Source organism: Dreissena polymorpha, chromosome 8, assembly GCF_020536995.1.
Source record: "Dreissena polymorpha isolate Duluth1 chromosome 8, UMN_Dpol_1.0, whole genome shotgun sequence".
NCBI lineage: Eukaryota > Metazoa > Mollusca > Bivalvia > Myida > Dreissenidae > Dreissena > Dreissena polymorpha.
Genome location: NC_068362.1, coordinates 103,313,159 through 103,319,589, shown reverse-complemented (window position 1 = coordinate 103,319,589; position 6,431 = coordinate 103,313,159). Strand labels below are relative to the sequence as shown.

The window sequence follows — 6,431 nt, the reverse complement described above, 5'->3', positions numbered from 1 at the left end:
AAACCAAACGAACCAAACAAAAAATGTACAGCTGATGTATTATGTGTTTGTTTTTGTTGTATTTCATTATTTCTACATAGACAAGTGTGACATATAATTGCTATGAGTGCTACATAATTACACGTTTTGTTCCGTATAAGTCATGATGCTAGTTTCTCACCTTTTATGAAAATAAACCATTATCTGTGTTACGTCATTTCTTCCTACGATGTCTCTGCATACATTTTCAATTGTATTCAGAACTTACATACATGATTAAAAAAGAATTGGGTCGGAATGAATTCGTTATTCATTTGACATATAAACATGACTTAAGATTAGAAGGCAATGTTAGGAACAAACGAAATAACGTATCTAATTGAACCAATACTTTATTCCCTCAATACAACAGTCTTAAATAAGATGTATTCACATAGGTATTAAAGAGAAAAAATACATGTATATATTGATCACTTCTACTGAAATCATATCGTGTATTGCATTTGCACAAATCTTTCTATCCACTACAAATTCACTTTTTCGATTATAATAATAGTGACCAACTCAGAACTGGTTTAAACGAAGGTCGTCATAATGTGTCACATCAAAGTCATATACATGTATCAGTATCGTTATGGTATAACGTGTCAAATGTTATTGTATTAACTAAACAATTAATAAATGTATTTAAGTTTTCATTAAAAAAAAACATCCACCGATATGCATCTTCTAAGCAGGTGTCAGGTATTCCAAATTGCTTCATGTATTCCCAATCGCAACAATGGCAGTATTTGGTTACAGCAACCTTATACTAGTATCGAAACGGCTTTTCTCTTTTCTGTTTTTCATTACACTTATATTGCACGTACATGTGATTGTTTGGCGTGGTACTTCGACGTTATCTTTTTTGTTTGATTGGTGGGTTTTCATGTACTTTTCGCTTTCTAGAGCGGTACATACTTCGTTACGCCGTCTTTTTAAATCTTGGCATACTCGACGTATATAACTGGTGTCTTGATATCTGGAAATAGTAAGCATAGTATTCCGTTTAATAGGCATTTTATTCCGTTTGATGCATATTCAAACATAAGTACATGTGTATGTTCATATGTGTTAAAATAAACAGGTAAGAATTACACTGTGTTAATAATACCGTTGAATGTCTATATTACACACACTAAATGTAAGCGTTAAGTACGCGATAAAACATATAATAATAATAATTAATAATATAACAATTTATAAAAAATATAACACTTGATTTCCTCAAGTGGATATGTTTCCAAAACATTCACACCAATGCGGAATTCATTCACGAAAGGTTTTTCGCATAAAACCTTCTAACATAGGAAATAGCTGTTTATCATATGGAAGTCAGGTGTCAAAATGTGCTTAATAGGAAGTTTAGCTCCATAATGGGGGTTAACCCGTTATAATTCGGCATTAAATGAATAAATAGACATAAAAACGCGTCGAGATAATAAAATAATTGTGATTTATGTTATATTTTACTGTGAACATGTACAAATACTGTTTATTGTGAGAGAAAATGATATTCGAACATCCAACATCTCGAAGGTCAAGAAATTAAACAACAAATTTGTCGACGGTTTTGCTTCAATAACTTTTTTATTCCGACGACTACGGTATTGAAACAAAAACCGAGGGGAGCACAAACACCGTTGAGCCGAAAGGGCTTATTCATTTAAATGAAATATAAATATAAACTGGCTTACCTAGTAAAAAAATCCGCTACTCCTTCACGAAAAACACTAAAAAGATGCCATCTTGGAAGTTTTGTTCCAACTTTCTCGCTTAAACGCGCTTAGCTCCCGTATACGCATGCCCGCTGGTAATAGTTTATTCCAATAATGAATGTTAGATAAATAGAATACCTTGGCTTACTAACATGTATATAACTGTGCACAGCTAACCTCTAGTTTCACTGGTAATTCAATTTTCAAACTTTTTAAGTTAGCTTCCTTAACTTAAGCGTTGATTCAATAACGAAACGAACAAAGACATGTCTAAATGTAAAGCACTGATTCACGTGATGCGTGAAAAAAAGGGTGTCGAATTTCAACGACATGAATTTCGGTAGATTGTTCAGTCGATAGAGTATTTATTCAGTCGATAGATTATTTGTTCAGTCGATAAATGTATCCAGTAGGATCAATGTTCACTCAATAATGAAATATCATGTTACCAGCGTTGCATGAGATCGTCGGTAAGCGGGTGCTAGATGACTGCCAACAGACGCTCGATTCTGTCCCCTTAGACTATATCGCGATGCAATGTCGAATTCTCTGATGTTTTCGAGTACATTACCACACTATCTTTGGAATCGTTATTTTAGGTCGCAATATACTTATTCCAATCCTGATGTAATTGAATGTAAAACGATCAAATCCAGTTAAAAATAAAGTCAACATTTTTCACGGAGGGAACCCCATAAACATACATTTTCTTAAAAAGCATTCTAAGCTGAATGAATTTAAGAAAAAAAGGTACGTCAAGTGATATGTAAGAAAGAACTTAACAAGTATCAAAGTTCACTTTGTTTTTCAAGTCTTTTATTAATCTTTCTCTTTCAATATAGCATATAGCTTTTTCTTTAAACGACCCGATCTGTCAGGTACAATGTCGGCCATATTTATTGTAATTGTATTTAGCTTGCGGATCCTACATTTAGTATTTCAATGCGTATTTATAGAATATTCGTAGTTTTCCGCACATTCCCGGATAACGTTCGGAGTGACGGATATGTACGAAAGAAGGCGATATTGCACGGAGTTAATTAGAGTGCTAATACCTTTAAAAAGTGTATCAGAAAAATTCTTCATACTGTCTCCGTAGACACTCGTATATTTTCGGCCTAGACCGTCAAGTGAGGAACTTATTTTCGCATGAATATGCAAACAATAAGGTCACATAACCCCATACCGGAACTCCTGTTTGCAGGGTTACATGCGGTCAGTTTCATACTTAGCACACATTGTTCAGTGCATGTTGCATAAGATATGTAAAATACATTGCAAATGGAATGTTTTGGTATCAATTTGAAGGTATATTTGTAAGCAATAAGAAAAAAGCCATTTTTGTGATCTACTTTTTCTGTTGATGGTTCCCGGCTTTGAAAGTAGGTCATACTATTTGAGCCCAAAATGGTCGCCTGCACAGCTGTCAAAACCGTTGTGCCTATTCTAAGGTGAATATTTTGAGTTACAACGTATAAAATTTAATGACATCCATTTTTTCAAAAGATTGTGCATTTATCTTTCCAATGATGTGTGATAATATAGTGGGTCATTGCTTGATCATGGTAAAAATTGATATCGAACTTCATTTATTTTATATGTAATATAGAAGGAAATTAATTGCGCATGCGTAACCATAATAAAAACTATGTCGTACCCAATGCTTAGCAATTTTGCTTCAATAATATTTTGTTTCACGTTTTATGACACTTTCAAGTTATATAGTGATGTTCTGTATTTACAATGCGGGTTATTGAGATCTGCGAAGAACTTCTTTGCAGGGACCTATTTGTTTGTATAGGTCCCTCTTCTTTGATTGCGCACGAATGACCGCAAGGTTGTAAATCGGACTTTTGGGAATTCATTCATTCGTGGATGTTTTGGCAGCCAGCCCATTCTGACTGTCTCAGAAATTTGTATCATTACTATGGCCTAAGGGTTTCGCCACAGGCCAATAAAAATGCAAATTGCACAGTTACAGCCATGTGTTGATTTTATGAGTTTATTTTTTTTTCATCATAGTGATGAAAACAAGTCATACACAGGACAAATGACATGGTCACTTGTAGTGTCTATCCCACCTTTACAACAGCGGAACAATTTGTAGCACTGGGGATGACAAAGAAAAGTACAGACATAAAGATAAAACATTGTATGATTCTTGTTGTTTGTGAGCTATGGGATTCTTTATAGATTGAGTCATGTTAATTGGAATGAATATGTGGTTAATTCTCATCCGTATGCCTCTGCCATTACATAAACTCGTGTTCGCCATAAGTGCTTATTGAGTTGTTATTCATTTTCTACTGTAATACCTATAAAATAAAGCAAACCAATGAAAATTGCCTTTCATTATTATAGAATAAGGTTATGTTTGCAATGTTAAGTTATTTGTGAATGCTGTCAAACGTATCTGACCAAAATGCCGATGGTATGAAGATAATCGATAATTGAAAATTATGAATTTTCCGTCACCAGAAGTAATTAAAACTTAAACGAACCCAAATTCATCGTGAGATAATATTTGATAACATTTAATTTTAAAATTTTGTTTATTTTAAGTATAAAGTGTAAATTGTTCGTTATATAACGTCACAAATCATGCTAAACAAAACTGGTCTTTGAAAACCACAAAGATAAAAATGTCCGACTCAAGGACAAAATCGACTCAAGAGCGAGTTACCCTACTGCTATTATCCAGGGGAGAGAAAGCGTTAAGTTGAAATAATTAGAGTTGTCAACTATAAATACATCAACTATTTATAGATTGGCATATAACGCTTTGTTAGCAGCATACGGGGTATTTATAGAAATGTGTTCATTTCCTCAATGAAGATATGTAAATTTCTTTGATAAAATTCTTCAAAACTATTAAATAATTAATATAAAATCATTATTTAAAGTTCAGATAAAATTGTCTACCAATTTATAGAATGACTTAAATAGAGCAATTTCTTTAATAATAAAATTTTGGAAAAGGTTGATTGATTCAGATTGTTGGCCAATTTTAACATGATTGCGAATATCGTGACTGAGTATAAATATTAATATCAACCCAATCAAATCATACTTACCTGGTACAGGGAACACCTTGATCAAAAAGGAGGTTTCCCCAGGAAGAGGCCCTTCCATTGCACTTCGGTTGGGCTGACGCCTGCGATAGCCCCAAATGTGGGTTACTCGGGTACGCAATTTATTTGTGTGGGGTCTGCGTTCGCGCTAACCCTGAAAACTGGCAAATGACTCTTGTCAACAGTGGAGCGAAATATGCTGGCAACATTACATAACACATATTAAAATTGAATGTGAATATGTTCATTGGTTGTCTTTAATTTTCAGAAGCCCAATCTAGTCCAAATTTGATGATATCTGAAGCACCTATGTCTTTTTGTTGAGGCTGTCGGCCATTTTTTTCCCTTGACTGATATGACTAAAGATTTTCATTAAGACAATTTTGTTAAAGGTTTTATAGTTTTTTTTGCTGACATGTTATTTGTAAGACTATTGATGTAAGCCTTTAGACTTTTATAAACCGAAAATCAGAAAAACGTCTCGCGGTCAGGTGAATGTTTTCCAAGGGATAAAAATGCCCGGATATGGGATGTTGGCAGACGAAATGGATAAGATATTTAATATAGATTTTTTTTATTCTTACAATTTTTCACTTACAAACTCTTTTGGAAGATTTTACTTTAAGAATTCTTCTAAGACCATTTTTACAATAGGTATTATGTTTCGCTGAAGTCCAATAAAGATGACGTGGCTTAGTGGAAGCGCATGCGCTTACGGATCATGACGACACGAGTTCGAATACCGTCATCCGTTTTTTTTTTCAACTTTTTTTTCTTTCTTTAAAAATAAGTGAAGTCTATTAAAAACATGAAAGATTTGTAAGCAATCATATCTTATGACATTTGAAAATCAAAGCGCTGAAGGCACTGAATTTGTTCGCTGTTGTATAATCTTAGACTCAACTCAGTTTTCAAAATGATGTTATTATAATAGCTTTTTATATCGCAAGTTTGAAATGATCACAACCCATTCAAATTTATAAATAGTGTGTCTTAAAACACAGGTCGAGATGTGTTTGTGCTTTTTTCAAATCAATGATACAGCTAATCAGCGTGCACAGGCTAATCTTATTTGACATGCATTAAGCCCCGTTTTCTCTGAAAGCAGCCAATATGTACAGATTTCAATGATAAACAGAAGACTGACCAACGTTGTCTTAAATACATAGGGCAACAAACTCACAAAATGTCTACTTTTCAGTTGTAATTTGGTGTGTTAACAGCAGAAAGCAAAAATGATTATTTTCATAATATTTAAGTTTGTTTTTAATATTTTCCAATGAAATTTGGCATACATATACTTAAGTATACAAACGATATGTATGTGTTATTTGGTGGTTGTAAGTTATATTGTTATTGATCTACAGAAAAAAGTTTTTCGTTGTCTGCTTGAAATTCAAATTTCCCTGTAAATGCTAAGCACCGCCAAATTGAAATATGAACTTCTCTCAGCCAATAGCTAGCGAATGACTCAAATCAAGTTAACATGTAAATACAGATTCAACTAGCTGTCTGCTCAAACACGTGTTGCTGTTTATAAACACTCTAATGTTATCAGCAAATCACTGGCAGATAAACCCAGCCCACTAGTTAATGTAGGTTAAAATTTTACCACCGCAAAATC

The 6,431-nt window shown here is 33.4% G+C and overlaps 1 long non-coding RNA gene and 1 other non-coding gene across 2 annotated transcripts; one reads left to right on the top strand and one right to left on the bottom strand.

Moving 5' to 3' along the window:
• Positions 1-355: 355 nt before the first annotated feature.
• LOC127843275 (uncharacterized) lies at positions 356-1,837 on the bottom strand. Its single transcript, XR_008032190.1, has 2 exons — positions 1,716-1,837; positions 356-1,000 (listed from the first exon to the last, which is right to left on the bottom strand). It is a non-coding gene; the product is annotated as an uncharacterized LOC127843275 (long non-coding RNA).
• Positions 1,838-4,802: 2,965 nt separating this feature from the next.
• On the top strand, positions 4,803-4,965 carry LOC127843283 (U1 spliceosomal RNA). Its single transcript, XR_008032193.1, has one exon. It is a non-coding gene; the product is annotated as a U1 spliceosomal RNA (small nuclear RNA).
• The last annotated feature ends 1,466 nt before the right edge of the window (positions 4,966-6,431 follow it).